At 42.2% G+C, this 19,456-nt stretch overlaps 1 long non-coding RNA gene across 2 annotated transcripts in view; it reads right to left on the bottom strand.

The window, feature by feature from the left end:
• LOC109281058 (uncharacterized) overlaps nucleotides 1-16,545 on the bottom strand; it is a 47,861-nt gene extending 31,316 nt beyond the window's left edge. For both annotated transcript variants that reach the window (XR_009462491.1, XR_009462492.1), the window contains exons 1-2: nucleotides 12,880-16,545; nucleotides 12,545-12,747 (exon numbers count right to left, since the gene is read on the bottom strand). This is a non-coding gene — a long non-coding RNA (uncharacterized LOC109281058). The remainder of the gene's footprint in view (nucleotides 1-12,544; nucleotides 12,748-12,879) is intronic.
• Nucleotides 16,546-19,456: the final 2,911 nt, after the last annotated feature.

The raw sequence follows: 19,456 nt of genomic DNA, 5'->3' as shown, positions 1-19,456 counted from the left end.
GGGTTCACCAAAGGCAGGTCCTGCCTGACCAACCTTATTGCCTTTTATGACTAAGTAACTAAATCCTTGGATGATGGTGTCACCGTGGACATAATCTTTCTAGACTTTAAGAAGGCCTTTAACACTGTCTCTCACCCCATCCACATCAATAAATTAAGCGACTGTGGCATTGATGCCTGCACAGTTGGATGGGTAAAAAAATTGGCTTATTGGGCGCACCCAGAGAGTAGTGGTGGACGGGTTGTACTCAACCTGGTGAGATGTGAGCAGTGGGGTACCCCAGGGGAGCTCACATCAGGGGAGATCAACAGCAAATAGGCAGAGCTCTTTTCTCCCCAGCACCACCTGGGGTGACGAGGAACAATGGTCATAAGCTGATGGAGAATAGGTTTAGGTTAGAGATCAGAAGGCAATATTTGACAGTAGGGTGGACAGAATCTGGAACCAACTTCCTAGGGAAGTGGTCCTCGCCCCTACCTTGGGCAAATTCAAAAGGAGGTTGGATGATCACCTGTCTGGGGTCTTGTGAACCCAGCATTCATTCCTGCCCGTGGCAGGGGGTCAGGCTAGATGATCTGTTCAGGTCCCTCCTGACCCTAGCTACTATGAAACCTAGCTACTATGAAACTAATAAATGATATCGCATCTACTAAAAGAACCTTGCCTGCCTGTTCCTTAGACCAACACGGCTACAACCAGAAACCTAGTTAACGCACACAAGTGACATGAGTTTTGCTTTCAACAGTTTGAGGTGCACTTTCACAGAAGCCCCTGCACCTATCTCCTTGAAACCTGGCAGACATCATACCCTCTGAAGGTGCTACCATCCCTGCTGTTTTTATCTGCAAAAAAATGACAAAGTTACAGGTATTTTAGTGATTCTCCATTATAATCTATGGCTGAAACACCGAATTGGCTGATTCAGCGGCTGAATCTACGAATCCAATTCGGCCGAATTGAATGGGGACAATGACTCACATCACTGAATCGAATCATTGTCCCTCTGAATCGGCTGAATTCAAATCCAATTGAATACTTGCCGCTTCACATAGACCTATTAGCCATGTTTGTCTGATGTCATGTAGAAGGAAAGGTAGATTTTCACCTTATAGACTAACCAAGATAGACATAGATAAATAGCAGAAGCTTACATGGGCTGAAGCTCACTTCCTCAGATGCTGAATGGATAACATCAGAGTAAAATGAATCTGTGGAGTTCAGTGAGAGAATACAAGGCCCTCCAAAGTTTTATTTTTCCCTCTGGATACATTGCTAATGTTCCCCCTGACCTCACAGAGGTGCTGTGAGCATAAGTTAAATGTGTGTGGGGGGTGGGGAATGTTCACATACTGTGGAGATGGTGAAATGAATGCAGTACAAGAGGAACACTTTCCCACATGAAAATCATTAAAAGACTCGGTTCAAATAGATTCTGATGTTACTTAGAACTTCACATGCATCAACACTACTATACATCAAAGCCACATAGATTTCATCTTCGTTAGTAATGATCTAAGTTCGTCACCGAACAAGATAGGAAGCTTCAATCACACTTCTCTGTCTCTTAACACTTCCCTGTCTCCACTGCAAACACCACACATTATATCCTAATACACCTCTGAACTAGTTATTCTATAAGGTGCTAGCCTGCTTTGCCTTCTGCCTAACTTCAGCTAACTACCTCTCTCTATGTTTCCTAAGATCACATTTGCCTTCCCAATAGCCATAATTGTACTGGTGTCTCTTACTCATCCAGCCATCAACTGACATACATTGACACTGTCCTGAAACCATTTGTCATTCCAAGAGCAAGTTTCCTACAAGGCCCAACAGCTTTTCTCAACAAGATCCAGAATATCAACCACCTTCCTCAGAAGGCCATACTGTCAAACATGAAGGCACAGCTGTCTGCCTGAAACACCTACAGGAAAACAGACCACACAGATTCCCCTGAATTCCCTTACTGACTTCCACTGCAGGTTTAATAATTACTACCCTTCAATCAAATTCTCTCAGGAATATGCCTGCACAAATATCAACTTTCTAGACATCACAACTTAGATCTGGGAGGGCACCCTGCAAGCTGCTAATACAGATGTGACCCAGATGGTACTCAGACAAGGTACCCCTACTCCAATTGAAGGGATTTAGCGAGTGCTAGTATGCTGTGGGAGGGGTAGCCGCTCCCCTCATATGCCCTATAAACTAGAGTCAAGACCAGTTGGAACTTAACCATATATGGGTTTAATAGGGAAAGTGCCAGGTAACAATATGACCCACTGGGGGTGGGGGAGAAAGGCGGGGACAATGGGTGTAGAAGAAAATGAGGAGATTCAGTAAAGGGAAGGTACACATATACATCTAGAAGAGGAAAATCAACAACAAGTTTGAGGCGCAGGGTCTCACAAAATATAAGGCACAGGTTCACAAAATATAAGACGCAGGTTAACAAAATATGAGATGCAGGTACCCTGGAGGGGCAGGAGAAAAAAAAACAAGGAACCTTCCTCCCAGGTGGGGATTCATTTTCAATCAACCCACCCCTTATGTCCCTTGATTGGGGATTGAACCCAGGTCTACCAAGGAACATACAGGAACACTACCACTCAGCTACCAAATGTTAGGCTACTGCCTCTGGTTCTAGACCTAGTCTGTCCAGGATCCTCTGCATGCTGTCTACACACCAAACCAGCTGCCCAGCCACACACTGGAGAAAGTAAAGCCCAAGACCAAACTGCTACCCACAGCTTGGGGGCAGCTCTCTCTCACTCCAGAGAGCCCTTGCCTTCTGCCTGGGGATGTTAGGGAACCTGGGTCACCTAACACGGGCCCAGGACCCTTTGTGTACCACTGGGGATTCCTTGCATGCCTCCCTATGTGCCAAGCCTGGGGATTCTCCATACACCGCCCTGCATGCCAAGGGGAGATGCCCACTGCAGCTCCTACCTGAGTCCCAGCTGGGAGGTTTTCCGCATGTTGTCCTGCATGCCAAGCTCCCTGCTTCCCTGCTGGGAGTCGGATACCTGAGCTGCTGCCCCACCACACGCCACCTGCGTGCCAAGCTCCTGGCTTCCCTGCCAGGGTTTCATGCCTCAGCCACTGCCTGCAGCTCAGGGCTTGGATCCCCACCGCACACTGTCTGTGCACCAAGCTGCCAGCTTCTCTGCTGGGGGGGTCGGATGCCTGAGCTGCCGCCTGTAGCTTGGAGCTTTGGTCCCAGCAGTGGATCTACCTTGCATGCCATCCCATGTGCCACTGCCACCACTGCCTGCAGCTCAGCACCTCCACCAGCTTCAGGGCTCTTCTGGGGCAACTGCTCCATCCCTGTGGGTCAGCTCTCACCAGCTCTTCAGGGACCTCTTCTTCATTTCTTGGTGATCTCTCCTCTCCAGGGCCAAGCACGCTGCCCCTTTTATCCCCCTCCAGGTGGCTGGTGGGACCAATCAGTTGACATAAGAGGTGAGTCTACTGACAGGTCCAGTTTCCCTACCTGGCCCCTGGGGGAGGGGAGACAAGCCCTCTCCATTTCCAAGGCCTGATTGATGGGGAAAAGCAAATCCCCCCCAATCATTTTTGAACTTTTCAAAACCTCCGGGCCAAGCTACCACTGGCTAGCCCATCACACAGAAATCCCATGAACTACCACACTTGTGTCCACAAAACCAGTAATCATCTCAAACATACCAAAAAAGCAGTAATGTACAGTCAGGCCCTCAGATATCACCATACCTGCTCTGAGGAGAACACCCATGGCACCCATTTTGGCATGCCCTTACCCAGCAAGGATAGGTCAGCAGAGAAATAGACTTTATCTTTGAATCCAGATATGCAGCAGCAAGCTACTACAAGAAAAAAAATTGACTTCACACCCTTCGTTGTCACTTACCATTCTAGTGCTGAACCTGTAAGAAGGACCGAACAGCTGCAGCCTATATTTGAAAAGGACTAGGCTTTTAAAAAATATCCCGAGCCTCCCTACTTCTGGCCTCCAAACAGCCCTCTAACCTTGCCCTTACATCATCAGAAGTAAACTCCCTCATGATTAATAGGCACCTAAATGGGACCCAAAATATTTGCATGGTTTTGGGGCAATATCTGATAGAGTGATGCTTGTGAAAATAAAGGCTAAACCTTTCAACATTGCAATAATACAAGTCTATGCACTGACAGCTGAAAGTGGAGAGGAGGACATTGATCATTTATATGAAGATTTTGATAAAGTGAAAAAACAATGCAAACCTCAAAAAGTGGTCAGAGTGATGGGAGATCTAAATGCAAAAGTTATGTGAATGAGTGTGTGAATTCTAATAGTATAAAACCCTAAGTCTGTCTATCTGTCTGTAACACTTTATTCACATTCTGATTAGCTGACGGAAACTGCCAATTAGAGTGCTCCTAGTGTGAGGGAGTGCAGCCATGATACCGAAGCTGAGCTGAGGCCAGCAGTGTTGGCCTCAGCTCCCCCACCCCGCTCCCTGCAAGAGGCAGAACTGCAGCAGCATGGGGCATTAGGTGGTGGCACTCCATCCTAGCCCCCTCCTCAGCCCACCATTCTTGACGGGCAATTGGCTAGTGAGTGGACAATATTGTTGGAACTCATGGACTTGGTGAGGAGAGAGGAGAGAGATGAATCGTTTGGTCTGTTGCAAATGATCAAGTCATTATGAACACGTGTTTTGACACCACCTGAGAAGAAGGTATTCATGGAAGAGTCCTGGAGATAATGTTAGAAATCAAGTTGATTACATTACCATCAACAAAAGATTCAGGAATGCAGTTCAACAATTGAAAACTTACCCTGGGGTGGACTGAGGAAGTGATCATGTACCTGTAGTATAGATTCATAGATGCTAAGGTCCGAAGAGACCTCAATGGATCATCAAGTCCAACCCCCTGCCCATGGCAGGAAAAAGTGCTGGGGTCATGTGACCCCTGCCAGGTGTTTATCCAGTCTCTTCTTGAAGAGCCTGAGGTAGGGGAGAGCAGCACCTACCTTGGAAGACCATCCCAGATTCTGGCAATTCTAACTGTGAAGAAGTTCTTTCTGATGTCCAACCTAAATCTACTCTTTATCAGCTTGTGGCCATTGTTCCTGGTTAGTCCAAGGGGTGCCCTGGTAAACAGAACATCTCCTATTCCCTGCTGCCCCCGCCCTCCCAGTGAATTTGTATACTGCCACAAGATCCTGCCTCAGCCTTCTCTTGTGGAGGCTGAAACAGTCCAGGTCCCACAGCCTTTCCTCATAGGGCTTTCCCTGCAGGCCTCTCACCATATGAGTGGCCCTCCTCTGGACCCTCTCAAGGTTGTCCACATCCTTCTTGAATTGTGGCGCCCAGAATTGGACACAGTACTCCAGCTGTGGCCTGACCAGTGCCACATAGAGGGGAAGCATCACCTCCCTGGACCTGTTCATAATGGACATACTAATGCATGACAAAGTGCAGTTAGCTCTGCTAATTGCTTTATCACATTGACGACTCACATTCATCTTCAAGTCAGCAATGACCCTCAGATCTTTTTCCGCTGCTGTGCTGCTGAGAAGGTCATCCCCCAGCCTAAAGGTGTGGTGGCGATTCCCTCTCCCTAGGTGCAGCACCTTGCACTTGTTCTTCTTGAACTGCATCCTATTCTCTGCCCACTTCTCTAACCTGTCCAGGTCTGCCTGGATTCGGTTTCTTCCCATCGGTGTGTTTACTTTGCCCCATAGTTTTGTGTCATCTCTGAATTTGGGCGGAGTGCTTTCTACACCCTCATCCAGGTTGCTGATGAAGATATTGAACAGCATGGGCCCAAGGACCAAGCCTCGGGGGACCCCACTACCCACATCTTTCCAGGGTGATACCGCCCCGTCCACCACTAGTCTCTGGTTATGACCCGTAAGACAATTTGCCACCCACGTGACTGTGTAATTATTTATGGCATAACCGTTCAATTTGTTTATGAGAATAGGATGGGATACCACATTGAAGGCCTTCTTTAAGTCCAAGTAGATGACATCTACCTCGACTCCTGCATCCAAGCATTTAGTGACCTGTTCATAGAAAGAAACAAGGTTAGTCAGGCAGGATCTACCTGCTATGAACCTGTGCTGGTTGCCCTTCGGCACTATATTACCTGGTGGACTCCTACAAATGTGATCCTTGATAATTTTTTTAAGGGTTTTCCCAAGGATAGAGGGGAGATTAACTGGTCTATAGTTACCCGGATCCTCATTCCTCCTCTTCTTGAAAATAGGGACCACATTGGCCCTTTTACAGTCCTCTGGGACTTCACCTGAACACCCCGAGTGCTCAAACAGCCATGCCAGGGGCTCTGCTATGACATTCACTAATTCTTTCAGCACCCTTGGATGGAGCTCATCTGGTCCCACTGACTTAAACACATCCAGCCCCTCCACGTGTCTCTTTACTAGGTTGGTGCTGACAGTAGGTGGGCTGACGTTCCTTCTGGTTCTATCTGTAATGCATTTGGGACATTTGTCTAGATCCATGTTCAAGAATACAGAGGCAAAAAACTTATTGAAGAGCTCTGCTTTGTCCCTCCTATCTGTCACTAATTGCCCTAGTCTATCCTGTAGGGGTCCTATGCTGCCCTGTGCGTTCTTTTTGCTCCCCACATACCTGAAGAACTTTTTGTTGTCCTTAATTTTAGTTGCCAACTTAAGTTCTAATGCTGTTTTGGCCTTCCTAAATGATTCCCTGCAAGTGCGAGCCAAAGAGGTATACTCCCTGGTAGCTACCCCCTGCTTCCACAGCCTATATGCCCCCTTTTTTCCCCTTAGACTTTTCTGGATTTCCCTGTTTAGCCAAAAGGGCTTCTTGGTCCCTTTGCCCCCTTTTCTGCACAATGGGATTGCCTCCTCCTGCATCTGAAGGATCGCATCCTTGAGGAACGATCACCCTTCCTGAACCCCCATTTTGTCAATGCTCTTGAGCTTTAATGCCCGACTAACTAATCTCCTAAGCACACTGAAGTCAGCCTTTCTGAAGTCTAGCACTTCTGCCCTGCTGGTTACTTTTCCCACCCTTTGCCAGATAATGAATTCAATCAACTGATGATCACTATCACCTAGGTTACCTTGTACCTGCAGATTCCCCACCAGGTCCTCCCCTGTAGCCAACACCATACAGCCTCTGAGAGATGCCCAGAAAATTCCTGGTCTAGCTCATCCTCCTGGTGTGGTGGTCTACAGTAGACCCCCACTACCAAGTCCCTTTCCCCCTGACCCGCTTGTATCCTAACCCACATTACCTCAGTTTAGCCCCCCTCTGATCCCATCTTGATTATAGAAGATGTATATTGCTCCTTAACATAACAAACAGCACCTCTCCTGCTTTTTTCCTCCCACTCTATCCCATCTGTACAACCTATAACCTTCAATATCTACTGCCCAATCATGAGTAGGGTCCCACCAGGTTTCAGTTAGGTTTCAGTATGCACCATGAAGATGAGTTGAGAAAACTTAAGAAATCAAAAGTGACAAAGAAGCTCAAGTATTCCATTCTAATGGAAAAAGATCTGATTAAAGAAAGGTATACAGTTGCAGTCAAAACCATTTTCAAGAACTTGAAAATGAAAGAAATATGCCAAACTTGGAAATTTTCAAAGAAGCACTAGGTGAAACAGCCAAGAAGTTTATTCCATCAAATGTAAGGCAAAAGAAATAAAAATGGATGATGGAATAAAAATCCTTGAACTTACAGAAGAAAGAAGAAAGACAAAAACCTGCAGAATTGAAGAGTATAAGAAACTGGACAAAAGAATTCAATCAATGTTCAATGAAGAAAAGGAAAAAAATGACAATGAAAAATGCACAGAAATAGAAAAACAAAAGGATAAAGATGTTACATCACTGTGTAGGGATATCAAAGACATCACAGGCAAAGAAGGATGCACTGCTAGGGGATGCATAAAAGCCAAGCATGGTGATGTAATCATGGAATGAGAACAAGTACTGAAAAGGTGGACAGAGCATATTGAAGATTTATTCCATGACAGTTAAGAAAAAAAGCCATCTATTTAGAACATGGGCAGTTTGGAAATTCTTAAGTCAGAGGTACAAACAGTTAGCAACTGAATGAAAGACAATAAAGCTACAGGACCAGATGAGATTGCAGTAGAACAAATAAAATGTTTGGAAGAGTTTGGTATAGAAAAGTTAACAAATGTTATCAATGAGATTTATGGAAGCGGAGACATACCTAAGGATCTCAGTAAATTGGTCTTTATTGCACTCCCTAAAAGTCCTGGAGCCATTGAGTGTGAACTTCACCAAACCATCAGTTTAATGAGCCATGTGACAAAGATCCTATTAAAGGTGCTGATGATGAGACCTAGAAGTAGAATAAGACTGGAGATTGAAAAAGTTCAATGTGGTTTTGTTTAAGATCGAGGTACAATAAATGTTATCTTCATGGTACAAATGCTTTTGGAGAGGGCAATAGAAATGAGGAAAGACCTTTCTTATGTTTTATTTATTATACCAAAGTTTTTGATGGAGTCAAGCATGAAGAGTTAACAAAAATGCTTGGAAGAACTGATGGCAAGTCTTTATTGATGCTAAAGAGTTGAGAGTTTTAAGAAACCTCTATTGGAACCAAACTGCAGCAGTGAAGATAGAAAATGAACTAAGTGATTTCATCCAAATTAAAACTGGTATGAGGCAAGGCTGTGTCTTTTCACCTGACTTATTCAACTTGTACAGTGAAAAAATACTGAGGGAGATTGAGGACTTATCAGGGCAGACAGAATTTGAACAACTTGTGTTATGCTGATGCTATTGTCTTAATAGCTGATTCAGAAGAGAAGCTGCAAGAAATTTTAGATAAAATTGTTACTGAAAGTGAGAACAAGGGTCTATGTATCAAGGGTAGAAAAACAGAATGTATGGTAATTACAGAGAAGATGACCAATTCCTATATGCACCATCAAAGTAGATAAGGAACAGATAATGAAGGTCAACAAATTTAACTACTTGGGAAGCTGGATAACATCAGATGGTAAAAGAGACTGAAATAAAATGGAGAATACGGATGGCAAAAGATACATTTCTGAAAATGAAAAAGATATTGACAAACAGTAAAATGTCTATGGGGATGAAGCTAAGAGTTTTGGATTTCTGTCATGCCAGGCCTCATGTATGCATCAGAATGCTGGACAATATCGCCAATAATGGAAAAAAGAATTAAACCAACTGAGATGTGGTTCTTAAGGCACATCTTGAAGGTATGTTGAACAAGTCACACCTCAAATGAGGATATTTTGCAGGAGGAAGTTGCTGATTAACATCAGAAAGAGACAGTCGGAGTTTCTTGGACACATGAAAAAGAGGAAATGTTATGTCTAGTCATAATTGGAAGTGAAGGAAGGAGAGATCATGGCAGGAGTCTATCTAAATGGATGAATGTATCAACGCTGGAAATTCTGTATGCCTCAAAGAGAAGAGATTTATGGAAGACCATGGTCACCAACATCCTGTTTGGATATAGTACCTAGAGAGAGAAAGAGTGGGACAAAGCTCTGCCTCAATAATAAATGCAAGACCTGTCAACATATCTCTCCTGCCACAACAATCCACAACAAAACCAGCAGAATTTATGGATCATACACATGTGTATTCATGGATCATACACATGTCTATCCCAGAATGTGGTATACCTCATGGCAACAATGTGAGCAAAAACATAGACAATGACTTCATAATCTAGCCGATACTTGCTAACCTGTACATTTCGCAATTATAAACAAACTTCCTAAACAATCTTGTTCTTCCTTAATCAGACTGTTACTGGATCTCTCCTGTCTGTTGGATACCTAATAATTTCTCTTATATCCTCTTTTATTTACACATGGAGTTTTACACAAGCTTTTGTTCCATATGCCACTTAGCTCTGCTGTGTCTGCTCGTCTCCCAGAGGCCTGAGGAAAGGTATTATGATACCTGAAAGTTTGTCTACATCTATCCCAACCATGCAGTTAGTCCATTAAAAGATACCACCCAACAAGAATGTTTGCCTCTTGCATAGTTCCTGGACCATCACTACAACAACATCTATCTGACATAACCTGGTCTTTCTCCTCTGTAATTTCTAAGTAATGAGCTCCAAAGAATAGAAGTTCTTGTTTCTTGTCCTTAAACACTTCAGATTGCACTTTGTACTATTATATTTTTAATACTCCAGTCCTCAAATGTTGATGGTGTCTGGTATTCTGATCCTCCTCTGTGTTGATGATGTCTCTCAAATTCATGTTAGCAACAAGTCTCATTAACACACTCCTGCTTTTTGTGGAAAGGTCATTATTGGAAATATTCATGTCTGTTCCAGGACCTGTTCTTGAGGTATTCAAATAACCTCTGTCCATCTTGAAGGACCTTCAGCACAAATCCATAAATCCTTTTCATTGCAATACAGACTTATATTTTATTCTCATTGAGAATAAAACTCCTGATTATGAAGTTTTCCATTAAGGAAATTTAAAAAAACCCAACCTATTTGGGATTAATTCAAACTTTTTATTTTATCATTTAAAATTTTAGATTACATAATAATATATAGTAAAACCTGTTTAAGATGGAATTGCATGGGACCAGAAAGAAGTTCTGGCTGGAATAGTTTTCCACCTAAGGAGGGGAGGGGCTTCCCAGCCCCTCTACACTGTTCACTGCCTGCTCCATGTTCGCTGTCATGTTTCAGCATCTCTGCTCCATGATTTAGCTCTCCTTCTCTTCTCTCTCTGATCTACCTAGCTCCTTTGTTCCCTGCTCACATAGTACACACAAACACAAAAATATGTAATTACTTTCTGTGATATACACAGTGCTTCTAAAAATGGGCCCTGAATTTCCTTTCCATTTCTGTGTTAGACAGCTTTCAGCTTATACAGACTAACTATGAATAATTCTCCATAAAGCATGCTGGGACCATCAACATTTTCTGGTGTCAGCAGGCTTCCAACCTTTCCAAGTTGAGTCCTAGGTTTCAATGTAGATTATAATAAACATTTTAAAATATGTAAACAGAAGTAATTTCAAAAGGAAAAATCAAAATATTTTGTTCTGGAAAAAAACAGTTAAAATGAGATGTTTCAACATTCTTTAGATCTTTTTCACCCTTTTTTCCTCTGCAACAAAATTTTTGAGAAATTGACATGGTTTCGCTAAGCATTTTAATTGTGGCACAGTTCCTAAGGGAAAGCCATCCTGTTTAAAGTTAATTAGGTAATTAATTAATTAGCAGCATAGAGGCAAATCTGGGATTTGAGTTCAGTTTTCTAACTCCTAGTTTTGTACACGATAAATCACTCTGCTGCCTTAAAAGGTATACATTTCAATTTCAGATCAGTTGGTTTATGTGACTGATGAGAAGAGAATATAGAGGAAAAACCACACTAAACAATAAATCTGTTGTCATTATACAACCCACAGGCCCCTAGGATGCCTGGGGCTTCACAGCCTTGGATGCTAGACTAACAAAAAGACAGCCCCATCCCAAACTGTTCACTATACAGATAAGAACTGGAAGAACCAAATTGATTGCAGAGCAGCTTCCATAAACTTTTTGCTGTTTTTTGCTTTCCTACACTAAACACTTGTGTGAATGAGTTTGGTTCTTCTAGACATTCGACTAGTTTTCATACAACTATCGATATTTTATGGAACCAAGAAAATGCAGGGATACACAGCAGTATTCATTATTCACTATTCTGATCAAAACATGCAGTCACAGTCAGCTAGGAATTGGAACAATACAATATGACCCATCACACCCTGTAAATAATGAACAGCCAAATCAATGATGTTTCTGGAAAACCTACAGAAATAAAACTTGGTCAAACTTTTCAGCAACTTTAAATAATAAATGAATTCATCAAAATTAAAGTATGTTCACAGTTCATGAATAATTAAAAGGAAGTTTAATTTATGTGATAAATCATTTGCACTACAGTCCAACCAATTCTAATGAGCAGGTGAAGGAAAAACTCATCTTTTTACTTGTAAACTGCACAAATTTGATGTAGAAATTGCCTGGAGAATTTTCACAGTGATACTGGTCTTTAACACGCAACTTCCAAACTTCTAAAATCTTCTTTCCTTTCTTCTTTACATGATGTTTGGAGAACTACTTTTCAGCTTTGTTTCTGGCAGCTTTGTTATTGGCATTCAAAAAAAGAATTGTTGCAACTAGTTTCAAAGGGTTTTCTTACAATGTATTCCTCTAAATAAGAAGAGAGTTTACTTATAAATATGAATTAGCAAGGCCTAGGTCCTGTGGGGGTCTTTAAAATAAAAAAGGAAAAGCTATTAACACTAGAAAAGCATTTAACATGACCTAGTTTCAGTCAGACTTTATGCATTATCATTGAAAATGCACTTTAATGGACAGCACACTGTACTGAATGCATATGGAGACCTTGTCAATGAACAGTAGGAATTCTATTCCCGGCTCTCAGCACTGTCTGCAAAGTGCAGCAGCGCAAGACAATTGGAATAGCTGTATATTGACTCCTTATAATTGGTGCCAATAAAACAAAAGACAGTATTTACCTTTGTCATGATGTTTGCAGTGTTCCATTTCCTTACAATGGAAAATCTCCTGGTGGTTTATGTTACTGTAGCATGATAGATCCAGGTTTTAATTCACTGGCACCTTAATGGGTTGGCTCTGCTGTCCTCCTCTTGTTTTCAGGCATCATTTGTACCATGTCTCCAGGAGAGCGTGGCATCAAGAATGCAGACTTCATGTTTCCCTGAAATGCAGCGAGAGTGTGAGGCAATGGAGCTTCGAATGAGAAAGAGAGCAACCAGCTCCAACCAATGCTAATGTTTTGACTACAAAAAAATAACATCTGCAAGTGATCAAATATTTAAATGTAACTTACGTTATTTAGAGAAAGGAAATCCTGACTTGAAGGTTGAAACTTCTCCTTTAGATGAACCTCTCTAGGGACATCAGAAAGGTGCAGAAGAACCAAGCATGCCATTCTGTTCTTGGCTAACTCAACTCATCTTTTCCTTTCATTTGCTTAAAGCAGACCCTGAATGCTACTTTAGTATGTTTCTTCTTTTCTATTTAATCTCTGCTTCAGTAGAGCTGTAGTTTCTGGGTCATACTTTTGCAGCCAACAGTAAACGCAGAAGAAACATGCTGGAATGTGAGAGTTTTAGAGAGAAAGAGCTCTCTGCTGGGCATTTTAGAAACTGCTGGTCCTCAGCACATAAAGTAATCAGAGCTTGTCAGTTCTTTGGTTTGCTTGGTACATTAGTTTTAAAAATGGTCATGCCATACACACCACAATATAGGGTGTTGTAGCAGGCATACAAGAATAGATTTTTTCCAGGTGCCCAAGTTATCATCGTTTGTGGATGCATGCAAAGACAGCCAGTTGATTATGATGAACCAAAACCATCAAATTCAAAAAGTATTAGCAGAGCTCTGATACTTTGTACCTCAGGTGCCTATAATTACCTGCCAGTGGGCAGTCTACTCATGAAAGCATTATTGTTAGTTATTATTCAAACATGCCAAAATCATGTAGTGCAATCATACAAGGCAGTAAGTGGTAGCTTGGAAGGTCTGGATGCCTAAATATCTTGGAATTATCATTCTTATTATGGAGAAGATTTTCTTGAAATGGAAAAGCATCTTGGCACTGAGATCATATAACACTTGTAGTGATCAGAAACTCAGCAACCACAGCAAACTCAAGATTGTCTCAGACTTTCAGACCAACTAGGTCTCTTGCAGATTCCACTTCCAACACACAGAACCATATCCATGTTGTGCCAGTACCTAGATGCTCTTGTCAGTTTCAGGACCACAATCTATTCACTACAAAATCATGGTCTGAAACAGTTCCTGTCCCAAAAATATTTCAATCCAACTGTAAAACTACCAAATAAGTTTTCTTCAAATCTGATTTGCATTTTAAATCTTGCTGAGATCTACAAATTGCATCAGGATGGAAAACAGTACACACTGGACTATAACCTGCAGTTGGACACAGGCTAAAAGAAATTATTTTCTGCACAATATAAAAATGTAACAAATAGCTTAGAGCACTCCAAAGAGAAAACTAAAAAGAATTGTTAGTTCTAAAAAGAACGGTCTAGGTTTCAATGGCTAAGCTTTCAGAGTTCACTTGATTTTTGCATGCTTGATCTCTCAGCTTTTCCCATGGATTAACACTAGTGCACAGTATCCAATCACTAACTTTTATGGAATGATGTTTAATAAGTAAATTGTTAGAAACGGGATAATTGCTTTAAAGAACTAACTGCCTGAAACCATACATAGATGGAATAAAATGTAGTGCAATGCAGTTTGATTTGGACCAATCGTGAAGTGCCACATAGACCTGTGAGTGGGTTGAAGGCTGCATGAAACTGCTCCTTCCCAAGACAATTGCAATCTGAAAGTCTATATTAGTGCAGGGGTTCATCTCTCTAACCAATTCAAGAAGTGCAAATACCAAAGGGACTAGTAATTTTTAGAGGGGAGGCAATGGAACAATATAATCATATAGGCTGACCTGCTGATCCATTAGTCCTACAGTAAGTTCATGCTGTTGCATTATATCAGAACATACCTTTTTAGAAAGATCCTCATCTTGACTTGATTCAAGTGCTAAAAAGAAGTTATGTCTTGCTGTTGTCACTGTGGCTCGTATTCATGAAGCTGAGTTTACACAGTTTCACTTCCAAACACTGTGTCTTGTTATGCCTCTGTCTGATAGATTAAAGAGTCCCCCCACAGGTATGTACAGGCCTACCATGGTCAAATCATCCATGAACTTTTCCTTCGATAGGCCCAATGTATGAAGCTCCTCAAGGTAAGAAAGGTTTGAATTATCTTGTGGCCCTTTTTTGAACACTTTGCTGTATTCCGTAGCCTTTCTGAAGCATGGGGTACCAGAACTACATACAGTAGGCCAGTAATGGCCTCACTCAAGCTGTACAGAGAAGTAACAAACACCTCCATGCTGTATTCTGCAATCCTTTGCTTAGACATCCAAAAAAATGGCATTCACCATCTGGACCACAGCATCTCTTTGGGAGCTCAGATTCACTCTGTTATCCACCCTGATGTCTAAGTCATTTCAGGCCAGAATGTGTTATGAGCAAGTGCCTTTTCAAATGCCTTTGATGAAAGAGTTGAAGAGGGCTTGGCATACATTAACTGGGAGCCTGCTCTTAGGCATAAAAACAGCAGGAAGTGGGCAAATTGCCTGGAAGGATAGATGTTGACACTGACTGCAGCAATCCTCCTACTGTGTTTACATGCTGGACTTGTTTTAAGCTTACAGAGAAGTTCTCTCCATGCATGAAAATATTTTCAGTCAAGCATTAAAGAAGAAGGTGCACTACCATTTCCTCTCTCTTTAGGCAATGTGGATGCATAGCTAATTTAGCAATCATGCACCTGAATCAGCTGAAACACAGCAGCTGGAGAACCTCAAGAAGAAATGGAGTCTTTCACACTACAGAAATGCTCAGCTTCCTTTTCTAGATCATAAAGTGTTTACTTTCTGAAGTAAAATATCCCATGAATGTGGAGAGGGGAAGCTCTGATGCTTCTTTGTCCATACTAAAAGAGGGGTGGACTGCATATGCTGCAAGCTGGGGAATGAAGATACTTGGAACTGCTGAAGCATAGTCGGTTCAAAACCACTTCAGGCATGACAGAGATGCCAGCCTGAGCACAGTTTATAACCTGCCCTCAATTTGTGAATGATAACATTTCCAGAGCTACAGAGAGTGAAGAAACTGGACCACCAGGAACAAACAAATTAAGAGATGGCTCAAAAAAGTAAAGGACTATTACTGAAAATGGGGACTCAGACTTGAGAAATTAGAGATGGGAAAAGATCTCTTAGGTCACGTACTCAATGCTTCTGCCAATGCATGAGAAAAGGAGTGGACAAGATCAGCTCAGTTCTTGTTATACTGTCAGACAACAGCTAGAATTAGTAGCTGAAAATTACAGGAGATATTGCAACCATCTGTAAGGGAGAAGTACCAAAGCCTGAAACTCACTGAAACTCAAGATTTTGCTGTAACGTTTGCACATTACTTCATTTGACAGAACTTTTGCAAATCTGTCTCAGGCATGCACTCTAAAGCTATCCTTCTTCTCTAAATGATAAAAATACTTTAAAAAGGGAAATCAAACTTAAAAGGATAAAGGTTCAGCACTAGGACAGAAGGGACAGAATTCTGTGATGGTTTGTCTCTCTGTAGCACTGCTAGGTGTCTGATTATTTGAAGCTTCAAGTCAATGGCAAGGGCACTAGGTCGGTCCAGTCAAAAAGAAAAAAATAAATAGAAATGAAATTCAGGAAACTGAGGAGAGATCAAGGAATGTGTGAGAGAAGAGACAACTGTGAAGGAACATAGAAACCTAACTGAGTTAATGCTGCACCCAAGAGGTGAAGGGGAACCAGAAGGACTTTCACAAATACATTTGGGGGAGGAGGTGAAAGAAATATCAAACAGGAAGTAGATCTCTCAACAAATGAGGTGGACAATTAAGCCAGTGATGCCTCTGATATGCACATAGGGAAATACCTAACAGAGAAAAATAAGGGGATTTGACAATTTGGAAATAATGAAAAACATGTAAAAATAGCCATTAATAAAGGTAAAGTAATACTTAGAAATTTTGCACATCCACCATGCAAAAGCAGCAATCTAGTTGCACTCATCCTTATGGTGATGAGGGAATTAGCCAATTAATTTACTAAACCATTGGCAATTATTTTTGAAAGTCATGGAGAACTATGGAAGTCCCACAGGCCTGGAATAAAGCAAATATAGTATTGATTTCCACAGAAAGAAGAGTGATCTTGGCATTTATAGTCCAGTACATTTATCTTCAATCTCCAGTATAATAACGGACCAAATATGAAAAGAAAAGAAATCTGAAAACATCAAGAAGTTATTGGAAACAAGCAACAAGTGGCAAGGGATAAAGAATATGACAGCCATGATTGCTTTTTTTCTTTCTTATTAGAATTACAAAGGTAAGAGATAAAGGGAATGAAGCAGAAATGGTGGCCTCAGTACAGAAGTGTACTTGAACACATACTTAAATCATATGGGCTAAGGGCCTTGTTATGTGGTAATTTTGGGCAGCTCCTGGAGCTTTTAACACCTGGATTGTCTACACATTGATACCTGAAATTGGTTTTAAGTACTTGGTAGGCTGCTCAAAGTTACTCCACTCCAGGGCAGGATTCTCTCTGATTCATGCTACCCAGTTTGTGTCACACTGAAGTGCAGCTAATCTAGGTTACACCTTATTGCAAACCTCTGACTCATCCCCTTCCCTTGCTGGCCCAGACTGGGGCCACTCCCCCCACCCTCCCCAGATCCCCACTCATTGCCATCCCACTTGTGGCTGCCTGCCCTGTTTGTCTTGGGGGAGAAGGAAGGAAAGGGTTAACTTGCCTGCTTGCCACGGCTGTGGCTGCTGCTGTCTGGGCAGTGGCCAGGCAAGCATGTTAACCCTACCCTGTCTACTCTCCCCAGAACAAACAGCACAGGCAGGCACAAGTAAGGTGTGGGCAGAAGGCAGCAGGGACAGGGGGGAACCCCAAAGGGCCCTGGGGGTGGGAGAGAACAGGTAGAGTCCCATAGGGCAGGGTTGGGGGAAACCTGGAATGGGAGGTAGGAGGATTCTTACCTTTTATGTCTTTCAGGCCCCTGCTGGACTGTACCAAACTCGAGCTAGTGCCAACACGGATCAACACTTGTATAGCTCACAGTGTAACGTGTAACAAGGCCCTGAGAGATGATTTAAGCAAGGATGCACTTAAGTGCATCACTGAAAGAGATGGAGCTACCCATGTATTTAAAGCTATTCATGTGCATAAATGTTGCTAAATGAAGAACAACAAACAGATATTAATTGTAGGGAGGCATCCACTGGGATTACTAATTGAGCATTTAGGGTCAGGCCTTGTTTAGTATCTTCAGAAGCACGCTAAAATACAGAGTAAACTGCATGCTATATTAGAGAAGTGAGGTCCATACCAGGAGGAACAGAGATATAATGCAAAGGGGCTGAGAGAAAGTAGGGGTGGGAAGTGACAAAATAGAACTCCTTTAGAAAAGCTGCTTTTTACTCTTGCAAATTATTTTGCATAAATAACATTTAAAATATTTAAAACAGAGCCATACAATGAGAAGGAGAAACCTGAAAAACAAAGATGTTGACATCCCATAGGCATGACACTGGACAGCAAATTAGATACCATTTGTTGTGCTAAACGGCAGGAAAAGAGCTATTACAATTTTGGCTGCATTTGCAAAGTCATCATGTTTATTAGGTAGAGGTGACAGACCTCCTCTTCCCTTCTGCTCTGGTAAAACCATACCAGGAACACAGCATTCCATGACAGACACCTTAATTAGATAAAAACAGAAACTTTAATTAGATGAAGACAGAACCTGGAAGGAATTCAAAGAAGAAAAGGTAAAATGCATAGTGTGTTAAGGGGACTGGTTTGTGGAAAAAGGATTTAAAAGCTAAATTTTTACTATATAATACCATAGAAGAATATGGTTGGAAAGGACCTTAGGAGGTCATCTAGTCCAACCCCCTGCTCAAAGCTGGATTATCCCTGCCTAAACTATCTGAGATAATTTTGTTTAACCTAACCATAAAAACTTTACAACCAATGGTCACAACTACCAGGCATAATATCTGAAACATTGAAAACACCCTTAAATTTGCCACTAGTGTTGGGGGGGGGGGGGGTGAGGATACTGTAATTGTCCTGCTGCTGTGAAGACAGGAAATAGTTTATTAAAACATGCTCAAGAGATCTAAGGAAGAGGACCATACCACCTCACTCAGAGGAAGGCACCCCCACCCACCAGCCCCATCCATTCCAATCTGACCATGGAGTAAAACTTGTTCCTGATCCAAATAGTTTAGCTGTGTTAGAAATGAGACCTCCAATATCACAACCTGTACCTGGTATGGGGAAAATCCTCTGACAAACTCTGTAAATACCCCTTTGTGACTTTGGACCCACATCACAGACTTGACTTAAATAAGGTGCCCAGAAGTGAGCTTTTTGTACTGTGCCTCTTTACAAAGAGAAAGGGAAGCTAAGATGATTTTAAGCCACCCTGGCTTCTTTTTGATTCTGTACTGCATTAAGGGTCAAGAGTAGCTGCTAGGACAATTAAGACAGTCTTGAGAGCGTGTGTAAGATAAAGCATCTCTCCAGGCTACCCTTTGGACAGCAGCACCACCTTGAATCTCCACAATGCAATATGCTCCCATCCCCCAGAGAAACCTCTGACCCATCCACTAGTTTGAAGGAGAATAGCCCATAGGAAATAGCTTATGGCTGCTGTAGACAGTGCTGGAGGCAGAGTGTGTTACTCCAGGCTTTTTAGGTCTGCATTGTGCGGGCCGGGAGCGATCTGGGGCCCTTTTGTGCGCAC

Source organism: Alligator mississippiensis, chromosome 5, assembly GCF_030867095.1.
Source record: "Alligator mississippiensis isolate rAllMis1 chromosome 5, rAllMis1, whole genome shotgun sequence".
Classification (NCBI taxonomy): Eukaryota; Metazoa; Chordata; order Crocodylia; family Alligatoridae; genus Alligator; species Alligator mississippiensis.
Note: the sequence above shows the minus strand (reverse complement) of the source record. Positions and strands in the feature narration are given on the sequence as shown.